At 30.9% G+C, this 15,556-nt stretch overlaps 1 protein-coding gene across 1 annotated transcript in view; it reads left to right on the top strand.

The window, feature by feature from the left end:
- The first annotated feature begins 2,206 nt into the window (after positions 1-2,206).
- The window catches only part of LOC142334730 (protein sidekick-1-like), a 276,341-nt gene continuing 262,991 nt past the window's right edge, over positions 2,207-15,556 (top strand). The window contains exon 1 of the mRNA XM_075382988.1: positions 2,207-2,224. The gene's annotated coding sequence lies outside the window, so the exon portion shown is untranslated. The remainder of the gene's footprint in view (positions 2,225-15,556) is intronic.

The raw sequence follows: 15,556 nt of genomic DNA, 5'->3' as shown, positions 1-15,556 counted from the left end.
AATTATATTGTCATTGACATAACTAAAAATAAAAATATTAATGGTAAACTATGAAATAATTGGGATCGGAGAGTTTTGTAGATATTTAATTTAAATTATTTACTTATGTTTAATTGTAATTTAAAACTATACTAATCTGTGAATATGGTATAGTTATGTTTTTAATTATATATTTATTTAATTATATTTTATAACTACACTAACCTGTGAATATGTACATAACCTACAATAGAATTGTTTAAATCTAAAATGGGAGATATGTTTATACACTTTACACTTTCTACATGTTAGATATTGATCGGGATTTTTAAAATGTTCTAGTAAATGATTATGTTTATCTCTATATGTTATAACTCTATTACATACAAAACATTGATATGGTTTGCCCTGACACCAATTACAAATGAGTCTAGGACTTATTTTTACATTCATCACATTTAATAATAAAAAATTTGTAAGGAAAAAATACTATTTCAAATATGTTATGATTATAATAAAACAAGGCTTTGCCTAGCTGTCACACTAAATGGGGCTTCATCCAGCTGACTACGTCAGATCAACGAAGTTGTTAACACAAACAGACCTTCGGTCTGCTAGTTACACTAGATGCAAAGTAAAACTTAATACATCACCATAGGTCCATGCTCATCTTTAATATGAAATTCAATATATTCTATTCTAACTTCATTTACATTTTGATACAAGATATTAGTTGGTATAATATTTATCAAGTAACCTGGTGGTTCTGTTAGAATAAAAGTTTATAGTATGTCTGTGTTATTCTCATTATCTTTAACACCAGATATCAAATTACAATGAATGTTAATAGTACTAAAACCAATAGTGTCAACAATTTTCTGAGATGTATATTTACCTTTTTTATAAACTATTTTTCTAATGCCTAGTAATGGGGCTAATGAGTTTTCTACATCAAATTAAATTGCCCCCTGTTTTATTTCCATTAAACATTTCATCGTATTCTTATCAGGTTCAATTATAACATTACCATTAGTTTCTTCTTTTATTAATTCTGCTATGTCAGTGAACTCATTTGCTCCCGGTGTAATAGTTGAATATAGCAACGGAATTCCTTATAATTATAATTAAGGACAGATGTAATGTTTGAGTCAGTGTTATTGTTATTGTTAGAGCTACGAGGTTCTGCTATTGGCAAAGCCGGTCCCCGGATTGGCGAAGCCAGCTCCCTGATTGCTTCGCCTTCTATAACAGTACTAGCATACAAGAATTGATTATTTCTCCTATTCACATTAAACACCGAGTTATAAACTGATAATCTAATTAAACCTTATTTTGTTGTATTAAGTATAGGTTCACTAAAGTTAAACTTTTCTGTTGGTATTAAAATTCTAAAGTTAAGTGTATGCTCTTCTTTAGTTTAGTTAAAGCATCATGTATCTTTCGTAGTTCATATAGAATTAAGTTGTCTGACATTTTTTACATTCAAATATTAGATTATATTTATGGTTACAGTCATAATTATAGTCTTAGTTATAATACTGATATACACAAAAATAAGATTATAAAATATAAACCAAATAATCTGGCAACAATAAATACAATCAATACTAACATTAATATCATACTCAATAGAGAAGAGAGTCATTTAAATTTACATGATTCATATCTAGAGATAGAGTTTGTGGTATCAGATGATGCTGGTGGTGTATTTGCTATCGATGCTAATATCAGATTAGTTAATTATGGTATGATGGTACTGTTTAGATCAATTAAGCTTGAAACTAGTGGTGGTAGGACTATTGAATATATAGATCATTGTCATCCTAATCTATTGATGTATAAGTTATTAACTAGTATTAGTGATGAATATGAGAGTAGTTTTGTTAGAAATCAACGCAATAGAGATAGCCAATTTAAAGGTGATCGTGTTCCTGCAGAAAGAGGTCATATGTATATGATGATTAAGATGAGTGATCTATTTTGTTTTGTAAATGATTTAGAAAAGATTACATATGGTTTAGGATTTAAACTAATATTAAAAAGGAATAATAATGATAGAGCTCTATATAGAGTTAATGCTAATCCTTGTGCAGTTGCTAATGATGATAATATAGAAATTAGAGATATAACTTGGTGTGTGCCCAGTATTGATACTAGTAATGACAATAGAATTATTTTGCAAAAGGGTTTAAGTAAATAAGTTTATCCTATTTCTCACAACAATTAGGATAAACTTATTAAATAGTCTCCCTTTTCTAAAAGCTGCAAAAAATGGACCCAGCAGGACTCATCCAGTCATCACAGTGCGACAGTAAACAAAAAGATAAAACTGATGATCTTGAATTTGAAACTGCACAGAGAAAAGTAAGATCAACTAAGGAGGTAAAAACGGGAACGAACACCAATCCAGCAGTCATCAAGGGTGTCAAAAGCCCCCGAAGCATTGTCATTTATTTGTAGGTCGATTGAGTCTGGAAATTGGAGGAGTACTGTATAGAAAATAACGTCGAACTACTTCACATTCGCCAAATTTCGAAGTCAGAGGTTCACCTGGAACCCTTCCATTGTGTATTTAAATTTGATGAGGAGAAAGTTGAGTTACCTGATTTCTGGCCTGAAAACGTTACGGTGTCAAGATTGTACCTGAATGAAGCCGCCCGTGGTTGGCTAAAAAAGTGGATCAATATTGACTACTAGTCAGTCCTCCATTAAGAAAAAGATTGACGAAACAAAGATCGACGAAACAAAGATCTACAGAACTAAACATTTGTCTGCATAATGTACGATCTATCAGGAACAAAACGAAAGATGTAAATGCCCTCTTGGAAGTAATTGAAATTATTTTGGGAGTATTTATAGAATCGTTGATTACGAACAATTCAGATGAAGATTTCATTCTAAAGCAGTGTTGTCCCCCGGGTTTTCTTTCCTATAGTGCACCAAGGGTGGATGAATGAGGAGGTGGTATTTGCCTCTTTTACAGATTTGATATCCATTTGGAAAATTTTGAAAAGTTTACCTCTGAATTTTCTGAATGCTGTTATGCCTCTTTAACTGTTGGGGCTACCAGTTAATTAGTAATCGCTGTTTATCGACCACCTGGATTAAATGTTAAATCTTTCATTGATCACTTTACTGTTTTTTTGGAAGAGAAAAGGCTACAATTCGACAAGATTGTTCTCCTGGGTGATTTTAACATTTCATTAAATGTAAATAACGATGCATCAAAAATGTGGAACTCATTTTTTGAAGGTTTCTGCCTGACTCAGTACATCTCTGAGAAAACGCATAGAAGTGGCGGATTCTTGACCATATTATTGCGTCAAACATTATTTCAATTAATGTTAAATCGAATAGCTTCATTACTTCTTTGGACCATTCGTTTATTTGTTTCTCGCTCAACAGTGTGAAACAACGCAAATCTCAAAAAAGTTTGATGTATATAAATTGGAAGAAGTTTGACTCTGATGGTTTTATAAAGTTATTTAAGTTGTGCCTAAAGTTCGATGTTGCCTCAATCATTGATGAAGCATGGGATATGTATCTAAGGTTTGAGGAGAATATTTTGGATTCCGTTCTACCACTCAAAATAAAAATATTTACTAAGCATCAACGCCCATTCTTTGACGATGAGCTTTTGAGATTGAAACGAAAGAAGAGAAAAGCAGAGCGTAAATACAGAAAGTAGAAATTATCTGTACTGAAGTCTGAATACAAAAATGTTACCCATATGTATTTTGAAAAATTCTTAGAGAAGCGTAGATTGTACATAGAGAATGCGTTGATGGAAAATTGTAGCCGTAAAAATTTTTGCCAAATTAAAATTGCTTCTTGATCAAGATGTAGAACAGCTCCCGAAATATGAAAGCAAAAAACAGCTTGAAAACGACTTCAACGAGTTCGTTATATCTAGAGTGGAAAGTATTATTGCATCGATTCCGACTGCGATAGGTACAGAAATTCTGAAAACTGAAGTTGACTCAAAGTATTCGTTCACAGAGTTGTCGATAAGTCAGTTTAGAGATTTAGCTTTGGCATCGTCAAACAGTACATCTCCACTGGACATCATTCCGACACATCTTGTAAAGTCATTTTCAAATCATTATTTTCTCGACCTCCTGAAACTTCTTAATCTTTCACTGAAGGCGGGATATTTCCCCCAGTGCTTTAAACTGGCCATTGTTAGGCCCCACTTGAAGAAAGCAAATTCTGACATTGAAGATTTTTCCAATTATCGACCTATCTGGAACCTAAGTTACATTTCAAAACTTTTAGAACGGGAGGCTTTCATACAAATTCGTGAACACCTTGAAAAGAATAGTCTCTTAAGCAAATACCAAAGTGCCTACAGGAAGTTTTTTTTCTACAGAAACAGCGCTGGCTAAGGTTACAACTGATTTGCTCCTCAATTTGATAGGACAAAGAGCACTTTTTATATTGGACTTGATCTATCAGCTGTCTTTGACACTCTCGATCATGAATTACTTCTTTCAATTCATGAAACTAGTTTGGGATTCAACGATAAAATGCTTAGCTTTTTGAATAGTTATCTGAGTAGTAGATCTCAAAAAGTGTTTATTGATGGTAAATATTCGATGCCAAGAATTATAAAAACGGGTGTTCCTCAAGGATCTATTCTAGGTCCCGTTTTCTTTTCATGCTCTCTTGTTCCTCTGGAAGTTCCGTTTGAACGTCTTGATGTCAATTATCATTTTTATGCCAATGACACTGTTATCTAATTTGTTTACCATGCTTCGATAAATCAGGGGGCTTTTGATTTGATACTTACGACTCTCCAAAAATGGTTCAGTGGTGCTAAGCTCCGATTAAACTCGAATAAAACTGAATACATATTTGTTAGTAGAAAGAATAATTTAAATTGCGATATTGAATTTCCAACGGATGCAAATTTTTCTAACAATGTTACTTTATTGGGCTTCAACTTAGAATCCAGACTTTCATATGCAAAACAAGTTAGTTCCGTAGGCCGTAGATGTTACTATTTCCTCCGAAAAATTTATTCCATGAGAGATACAGTACACAGAAAGTCGTTGATCGAATTAGTTCGGGTAATGATTCTCTCGCGACTAGATTACTGCAACTCACTGTACTATGGACTACCTGTGAATATTATACAGAAATTACAGCGTCTAATGAACTCAGCATGTCGTCTCATTTTTAGGTTATCACCTGGTTCACCAACAGCAAATTATATCAAAGAGCTTCATTGGCTACCCATGAAACAACGTATCCTCTACAAAATTCTAATTTTTGGTCACCGCTTAGTTCACCATTCGTGGAAAATTCCGATGTATCTGGGCGCATTAGTTTTCCGAAATGATAAGATGACTAGATGCCAATATGCTTACAATTTGAAGGTTCCTAATGTCACAACTGCATTTGGGCGAAGATCTTCCAGTTTTGCTGTTCCTTTCGAATGAAATAAATTGCCTTTTGAGATGAAACTAATACCCCATGAATTGGATTATTGCGAAAAACTGAAAATTTTTTATTTGAATTTTGATTTTGAAAGCACTTTTGAGTTTATAAATGGTGCGTAAACCTATAAAAATAATAAAAAAAGAATAATGTAGACTTTAGCTATTATGAAAAAAAGACAGTTTATAAGAATGTACCCAATGCTACTAACTTCTTGTTTGATCTAAGTATGAAAAGTGGTATGGAGAGACCACAATATACAATAGTTGGTTTTGAAAATAATAAAGTCAATGAACAAACTCATGATGCAAGTATATTTCATATAATGAATGTTACTGAATGTTATTGTAAGATTGGTAGTGAGTTTTATCCCGAGGATAGAATGAATATTATTTATGGTGCTAATAATTATAATGAGGCTTTTAACGAGATTGTTAGCTTTAATAAAGATTATAATGGGCTACCACATAATATAAAACCATATATAAATCATAGATTATTCAAAAGCAGTTATAGAATATATGTATTCGATACTAGATATCGAAGTGAACATATAGGACCACAACCAATACAACTTAATTTTAAATTTAGTGCTGTAGTTGCGGATGTTATTTGTCATGCATTAAAATTAACTAGAAAGGTTAATAGTGTTAATAGTGATGGTATTAAGATGGTTGATATTATATCATAATTATAATTATAACTATGGCCCTAGTCATTATTTTAGATATATCTCTAGTTATAATCATCTGCGAAAGGTCTTTGTCCGTGGCAAGCCAAACAGTTCCTGATAATTATATTTATAACTATTTCTTACTTGTCTTAGCTAAACCCCTAGCATAAATAATGTCTAGTTTCTTTTTATTCTTTAGAGATAAGCCTCCAGCTTCAAGCTTAATCTTAGCCTTGGGCCTATACTTAGGCTTCGGTTTAGGCTTAATAACAACAAAGGGATTATACTTTTTACTTTCCAATATTTTTTTTATATAGAAATGAGTCTTTTAAATAAGTTCAAAACTAATTCATATTGTGTTAGTGGTAGACATTATAGTGGTACTATCAATATAAGAGGGGTTGTCTCAGCTAAAGGAACTAAGACGTTAAGGGGTAAATGTGTTGAGTGTAGAAGGAATAAGTCAATGACAGTATCTGATGCGACAATAGAAGCTGAGGGATTGAATGATGTCTTTAAAAGTGTTGGTAAAGCTACGGTTAACTTTGGAAAGAAAGTTGCTAATAATCCAGTAGGAGCATTAGAAATAGCAAGTAAAAGAGGAAGTGCAGCTGCAATTAGAAACCCTAGAGCTGCTTTATCAGCCACACCTGATTTAATTAAATTTGCAACTACTGGTGAAGGTATAAAGGTAGTACAAAAAGGAAGAGGTTTATACTTAGGTACTAAGAAGAGATAATTAAATATATTAGACTTTAAATAAATCTATGGGTATGGGTATAACTAAGACTAAGACTAGCTCTAATATTATGTATCTGCGAACGAGCTCCGCTCGTGGCAAGCCAAGCAGGTTCCCTGATTAACCTTTGGTCATGCTATACCAAAGGTGTAACCGCTTCGCGGATATATATTAACATTAATATCATTATTACTAAATACATTATTATAACTAAACACTAATAGTTTTAATCTAAAAAAACACTCAGCTTGTTTTTCTTATCAACTGAGTTGCGGCTTCGCCGATTCTTCTTTTAATCCTCATATACCTTAACTAATTCATTATACTCATCATTATCTATTTTATTATCATCATTGATTTAGTATATAGTCTATTAAACTTATCACTAAACTGTTTACATAAAATATACATTTGTGAAAACTGTATAATTTTTTTTTTATTTTAGTATTAATTGTTTTTGACAATGAACCACAAACAGTTGCTGTAGCAGAAGCTGTTGGTATAGAATAAGGTAATCCTATACCTGTTAATGCAACTGATGTTGTTGTTGGCGTTGTTTCTATTGATGATAATAGTATTTCTGTTATCTCAGCTACGTTAATATAATTTTTATATCTACTTAACTTCTTATTATAGTTATTAGTTTTAGTTTCATAATAATTTCTAATATCTTTTATAATATTAATATTGTTGTTAAATTTATTATTGGCTTGAATCTTTTCATTTATCTGTTTCTCAGCCGCTTCGCAGATTAAAGGTTCTGATAATGATGACCAATCTGGATATAGTAACCTCTCACTTGGTGCTGATGGTTGATTCATTTTCAGTAGTAAAATAACTCTCAATATCCTTCATTATATCTTCTTGTTTAAAATCATAATGCATCTCTAGTCTTGCTTGTTCTTTATTATCAACTAACGTACTTTGTAAAAGTAAAACTCTTATATATTGTACTATTGTCCTTTTATTCTTTATAAGTGCTTCATCAATGGCAGAAATAGTCTTTTTAATAATTTCTTTAAATTCTTTTAGACCCGTAGTAAACATATCATCTAGTTGTATGTTAGTGATATTCTGATTAAACTTATTATTATCAAATTCTTGTTTTAATTGATTATATTTAGAGATAATATCAGCAGCAACTTTATTACAAATTTATTACAAAGTTTAACAGTGTTTGTGACTTCATTTGCTGATTCAATAAACTCATTAATTAGTTCATCATTAACTTGTGTTTCATTTTAGTGCACTTGCAATATTTTAGTTGTGATTTTTATCAAATTCACACTTTCTTAGCTAAGTTATGTTTTTACTTAAAATATCTATTTTATTAGAAGAGGATAATAAGTTATTGTCACAATACTCTTTATTAACAACATCTTTTTCATCTATTGGAGGATGAACATTTGTAATTTTATAGGTATCCTTTATATCAATATTATCATTATCTTCTAGGAATAACCCACGAGCCTTACTTAGTGTTAAGTTGTTTGTTGATGTTGATGTTGATGTTGATTGATGTTTAGCCTGATTGAATCTATTTCTTGTCATCTTTTTAATTATTTACAGATTTTACAGAACTATACCTAATGATTCCGAAACCTTATTATTAGATTCAAAATCAAACTCGGATTTTAATAATTCCTGTTCATAATACTTACCTTCTATTATCTCTCCATTCATATCTTTTATCTTATAAGTTGGTGATTGTGTTTTTAAAATCTCATTAACTTGAAACAACTCTTTATTCCAATTAGAAGTGTATCCCTTAGAGAAGATATGACGTTTATCTGCATTTCTAACATAATCACCAACTTTAAATTTTGGTGTTGCTTTGGTAGATTTAACATAGTATTTAACTTTATCAGGATTATTAGAAGCACCAACAGGTGTCATATTAATTGTTGAATGATTTTTATTGTTATATGTTATGCCTGCATCATTATATTTACCCAATTACCATCACCATTGATGAACATTGGTTTATTAATAAAATGTAATAATGTTCTATTGAATCTCTCTATAAACACAGCCTTTAAATCACTAGTAATAGAATATAGTTTTGTTTCATATTCTTTAAGCAAAGGGTTAAATGTTTTATTGTAAAACTCACTACCTCTATCTACCCATAATTTTTCTGGTTTTCTATGTTCAGAGCCACCTTGTGGATGTTCACCCAATACTGTTTTAAAACTATTAGTTATAGATAAACCAGACTTATTCTTTAAGGAAATAGCCCATGCACATTTTGAATATATCTATAACTTTAATATAAACGTATAATTATTGTTATATTTACTTAGAGATGATTTGTCTATCAAATCAGCTGACCATGTTTCATCTTTATATAATGGTATTATTCTTTCTCTTCTAAAATTTGTTATTTGAGGCCTGAAAACTTCTTTAGCTAATAGTTATCGTTGTTTTTCCACATTTTATGGATGTAGTCATGGTTTCATCTATCTGCAAAGCAGGTTCCCTGATCAACGAAGTTGTGAGCTTGCTCATTTACCATAGTTAAAATCAAAATTATCTAGTTGCTCTTTATTATTAATATTCATAGATAATAGTTGCTTAGATATATCTAGCATTTCATCATATAATCCATCATGACCAGCTTTTGTTTCTAGTATTAATAATTTTATTCTTTCTATCAGGGAACCTGCTTCGCAGATTAGATTGCTGTTTAAACCCCTGCCAAATGCATATTTTTTTCCCCTCAATATACGTTTTATTGTTCTGTATATAGCACTTTTCTTATCCCCTTTTCCTATGTCATATCTAATATCCTTTAAATACCTTTTAATTTTGTTTTTTTTTCATCTTCCTCAATATGATCATCATATGTTACACCTGGATTAGTGAGAAAGTTAATAAACCCATCTGAAAATTCATTTATTTTATCTCTAACTATAAATGTATTTTCTTGATAAAACACTCTAACTCCATTCATTTTAATTTCAACGATATCTAAATCCCCAAACGATAACTGTAATTGAGGGATAGATTGATTTGTCATTAAATGAATAATGTGGGCTGTATCTTTATCAACTATAATTCCTGGTCTATCTCAAGTTTCCTCATTAGGTATCATTAATGTCTTGTTTCTAATTTGCTCTATCATCTTAGTTTGTTTGGCTTACTCTTGATTTTGCCAATTTTTTGCTCTTAATGTTTGTTCATTGCTTGCATTTATCTGTGAAGCAGTTTCACTGATTGTTTTTGTTAAAGGATCGAATAACTCTTCTATTTCACCATAATATTCTTGTTATTTTGATTTATCTTCTAATCTATTTCTTCTGTTTAGTTTTTGTAGTTTATTTAATTCTATGAGTTTATCTAGCCTAGCCATTTTTTATATATTGAAAAACTATAGTAATAGAAGATAATGGATAATTTTCTTGATGAAAACTACTCCAAGTTAAAAAAAATGTTTAGCTTGTGGAAAACAATATCGGACTATGAAAGAGTATATAAACCATGCTATGGATCCCTGGCATGATGAATTAATAATTTCAAGTTATTCTAATTGTTTAGATGAACGGGAAACCAGTAGAACAATAAAATTTATAGAATATAACAAAAACAAATTAACTAGAGGAAATAGTGATTTGGCGAACATATCTAGGAAACATGATGATCTATAATATACTAACTACTAAACCAAGAGATGTACCCGATCAAATAGACGGTTATAGAATATTATTAACCAGTTCTGTTTTTATTAAGATTATATGTCATTATATAACCTTTTAGCAGCTTCAATTAACTTTCTATCTTCCTTAATTGTTAATTCTTTAATTTTATTTATTATTACCTCTCATGATTCTTTACTTACATCTAACCCTATTTTATTTATAGCTCTAAAGTACTATTATTGAATTTATTTACCAGATGTCTTTTGAAGAGATATAGATTCTCATCATGAGGATAGCTTTTAATGTTATTTACATAAAAACTTTTATCATCAAATGTGTTTAGACTAATCTTACTTGTTTTTGTTGTTGTCATGTTATCACCAACTTTTTGTATTCTCCATTCATCTACACTTCTCTCTGTGTTATACATAAGTGCATTATAATACTAATCGTGTTTAGCATTGTTACAATTCTTTATTCTTTTCTCTTTAGTAGTCTTAGGATAGTCTTTGAAACTATATGTCTTTGGTGACAAGGCTATAAACTCTTCTATAACTTTAATACCAAATTCATGTTTGAATTTACCAGGGACTTTGTTATTAGTTTTGATTGGGCAATCTAGATTGGACAGATCCATTTGCTCGTCACTAACTTTACCTTCAGTATAACTTAATACAAACTATCAGTATCCATATAGTGGAGTTGTAGATCTTTGAGATATGGTTGAAGAAAATTATCGAATACATCATACATGTGTAATTTATTTAATTCTAAGATAGTAACACCTACATATACTGGAGAATCATATTCTATTTTTTTCTTTGTATATTATCAATTTGGCTATAATCTCTATATCTATTTGTATTCTTAAGTGTTGGTTTACTTATACTTTTCTTTATCTTTTCTTCATCGTGTAAGAACTTACTCTGAAGGAAGTGTAGGGGATTCATGCACATTCTTCCATATAGGGTCTTCCACTCTTACTCTTTTATTTCTGTTTTTTTGTATATAATCTCTACATACATAAAATTGTTTAAATTTAATTACTCTATGTATTTTTGTTACTTTTACTCCCATCCTAACATAGAATTTAACATCCTATAATGAACCATGTATTCTGTTTTGTTGTTTTGGTCTAAGATTAATTTCTCTGTTTTTGTTTTACTTTTCTCTCTTTCTCAATATACCAATTCATTATCATTTATCTTTTTCTCATTGGTCAAAAGTGCTAGTTCTGTTCTATCTTTACAACTTTTAGTACAATCAATATCACAAACTATATAGTAGTAGTAGTAGTAGTAGTAGTAGTAGTAGTAGTAGTAGTAGCAGTAGTAGTAGTAGTAGTAGTAGTAGTAGTAGTAGTAGTAGTAGTAGTAGTAGTAGTAGTAGTAGTAGTAGTAGTAGTAGTAGTAGTAGTAGTAGTAGTAGTAGTAGTAGTAATAGTAGTAGTAGGAGGAGTAGCAGTAGTAATAAACTCGAAGTCCTTATAAGGTAGCTTTTGCTTCATTGCATAGCCGTATAGATCGTTTGCGTCTATGTACCATATGGACTTACCATCACTGTTATTTATATGTCTATCACCCATTATTCCACATATACCATCTCTCTTTGCTCCAACAAAATCATCTAACATTTGTTTATCTTGTAATTTATCTACTGTAACACCGCTTGACATTAACCAACAATCAAAACTATAACCTGGTAGACTAACGTAATGTAGTGGACTGAGCATGAACTCTTTTATGCTTATTTTAACATATTCATTAACGCAATAGTCTAATTTTTCGACATCGTTCTGTAAATTTTCTTTAGTTAGATCTCTACCGGTTTTTTGAATGTTTTCATTATTAAAGTTATCTACTTCTGCCTGTGTTGGTAATTTTTTATGTAGTGAGGATTTGAAGTCTTCTATTTTTAGATTACCTATAACTTCTTAGTTGGTAGCTTTGCTACCATTGGCAGCTTCGCCGTCATACGACTTTGTCGTGGTTGGGGAACCAAGGCCGGAGGCCCTTCCCCAGTCATCTAAACCAAAGTATTCATATGGATATAATCTTACACCCGTAAGATCTTATCTTATCGTATCTTATCTAGTTTTACACCCGTATATCTTTGCCATCTGATCTAGAGGCATAACTAAGAAGTTATAACTATCTAAGAATTTAAGACAACCAATGCTAAGCATCTTAGACTTACCAGCAGCTAGTGGTATGTTATCTACTTTTCTTTTATCATTATTATGTTTAAATAGTTCGCTGTATAGTAGGTTGAAGTCATAGCCAGAGCCATTGTGGAATATTACAGGAATGAAGTTTTGTTGTTTGTACCTCAGATTACATATTCTACATGCTGGTCCTCTATATTTACCAGTTTCATGACAATGATCTCTTACTTTATTAATACATGTTTTACTGCAGATATGACAAGTGTTATTAGTTTCATGATATAATTTATCTTCTTCATTAAATATCATTTGTTTGTTGCGCTTGAAGTTATTCTCAGTTTCTATTTCTAATAGATCACTAGCAAATCTTTTGATACAATCAAGAACGAGTAGTATTTGAAATTACCCTGCCAGATAAAAAACACTTTTTATTGGTATGTGTTCAGCTATTATATATTTACAGTCATTAGTTGCAACTTCAACAATGCAACATTCTATATCAGCAGTTATGATATTTTTTTTATTCTGACGTTTGTGTTCATTTATAAAAGTAATTTTCTTCTTCTTAGGAAAAACAGCCTCGGGTTTGAAAGAGTTGTTGGTTTCATGTTTGTCGTATTTAATTTGTGAATCAAACCAATATGTACATCTATCGCAATAATAAAATTTATTGGTGTTTTTTTTTGGTCGATCTAACAGGGTTTCTTTGTTTTTAATTAGGGCACAGTGTTCTGTTTGTTCATTCCCCAAAACCAATATTCTGACATCTTTTCCACCTTTATCAAGATCATCCACTGGTTTAAACAATTCTACTTTACCCCCACCACAAGGTGTGTATACCCAAATATTAATATTGTACAAATTTTGTATTCCTAATATATATCCGAAGTCTTCTTCATGTTGTTGTATTGTTTCAATTAGATTATTTACATATTTACTTTCACGTGTTGCATGGTGTGGGGCGAGATGTAGCCAAGCAGTTATAGTTAGTTGTAAGCAATTGTATTTATAACTACGTATATTTAATATCGATTTAGAGTTTTTGAGATCGGGGGATAAATCTATATAACTACCAATAGATGCTTTAGTGGGCTCAATGTTTTTCTGAATACTTCTTAATCCGAGAAACTTAAAGTCGTAGCCATAGCCTCCATATATTCCTTTTTCAAAATCCAACCATTGTTTGAAGTCGCCCTATCATATATTGCATTATTAATATTATAGTCAGTGTTGAAGAATATTTTTGTGATCTTAACTTCTTCTTTGGTTCTCTTCTTGTACTCACACTCGGATCTGATCTTATATCTAAAACTCTTATTTTTACGAAACTGGTAACAGATTTTAATTTCTTCTATAGTGTTATTAATGGCTTCGTTTATGTCTTCAATGTAATTTCCAGCTTTATCAGTAATATAAAATTCTCTCATGTTCTGGCTAGAGTTTATATCGAAGTATTCTGTGTTTTTTACATACGTGCGATTATGCCTATATGAATGAGTAGTTAGCGTTATTTTATTCCTAAATTCTTCATGACATACTTAATTCTGGTGAAGTTTGGAATAGACAAAGACTTCATCCGAATCATAGATTTTCTCTATAGTTTTAGTTTCAGTTTTAGCCCCAACCAAATCAGAATCCAAAACAGAATCTGATCCGAACATTCTCTCCAATAGTTCCTTATGTTTGAGGTCGTACGATTGATGCCTGTATAAACCCTCCTTTGTTTCAAAGGGTAAATCACAGACGTCGCAGAAGTTTATAATTTTGGAAAAATGAAAATGAGGTGTGATAAGTGTAATAAGTCTTGGAAAGAATGTTGTAATAATTGTGAAGAATTCGAATATTCTTGTTATGTATGTAAAAATATGGTTAGGGTGAAAGAATTATATAGAACATTTGGGATATCATTATCCTGAACCTGGTCAATATCTAACATGTAGTATGCGTAATGTTTATAAACATATATCATTATATAGATTTAGAAATAGAAAATGTAGGCTATGTATTTATCTTCATAGATATAGATATGGTCATAATAGAAATCAATTCAGAGAGCATGTATATAAGTATAATATTCAAATAAGCTAATTCTTTGATGTAGTTTTGGTTTTTATTGGTATATCTGCGAACAGACAGAATCTGTGGTAAACCAATGATCGGGTGGTATTCCGCGGATGGAGTCAGTTCCCCGATATTTTAGATTTAGACCTTTTCTTAATTAATACCAGATTTAGAATAAAAAAGGGGTGAAAATCACTCTTGGAGTAATTCATAAAATATTGGTTTGATTTTTGATTGATTTTTGATTGAATATAAAGCTATTATAGAGTAGTGGATAAAACAAGGATTCCGGCAATCAGTAAAATTTGGCCCGATGCGACATGCGCAATTAGCGTATGGAGAAAGGGTCAAAGTTTACTGATTGCTGGAATCCTTGATTTATCTACTACTGTTCACACAAAAATTCAATCCTCGATAATTCCTCGAAAAAAAACGAAATTCAAAAAAATCTTTTTAATTTCGAACTCTAAGATGGACGAGTTTTTTAATGATACCACAAACAATTCTCTTTGATGAACAGATTGATCGGCCAAAACCGTCTGAACAACAAAAAACCCAATTGAGTAAATAGATCCTCCCCCCACAAGTGGGGTCGGAACAATTATGATAAATTTCATAATAATAATTAATAATTTCAACTTGTAAGTGTTTAACATAACGGTAATGCTTTTTTATTTACATGTTTCCTCCGGAAAAAAGGCTCAACGACCCTCCACTTGAAACACTGAAAATAATAAAAAGTAAGCAGAAAATAAAAAATAGATCGAAAAAGAAAAAAAACGCTTGATCTACCTGGCTTCATATAAAAGTACCGTTGCTCAAGTTCGACTCAACAAACGATATGGTCTTGACTTTCATAGACC

Source organism: Convolutriloba macropyga, chromosome 2, assembly GCF_964194025.1.
Source record: "Convolutriloba macropyga chromosome 2, txConMacr16.3, whole genome shotgun sequence".
Lineage (NCBI taxonomy): Eukaryota > Metazoa > Xenacoelomorpha > Acoela > Convolutidae > Convolutriloba > Convolutriloba macropyga.
This window is presented reverse-complemented; position numbering and strand designations above follow the sequence as displayed.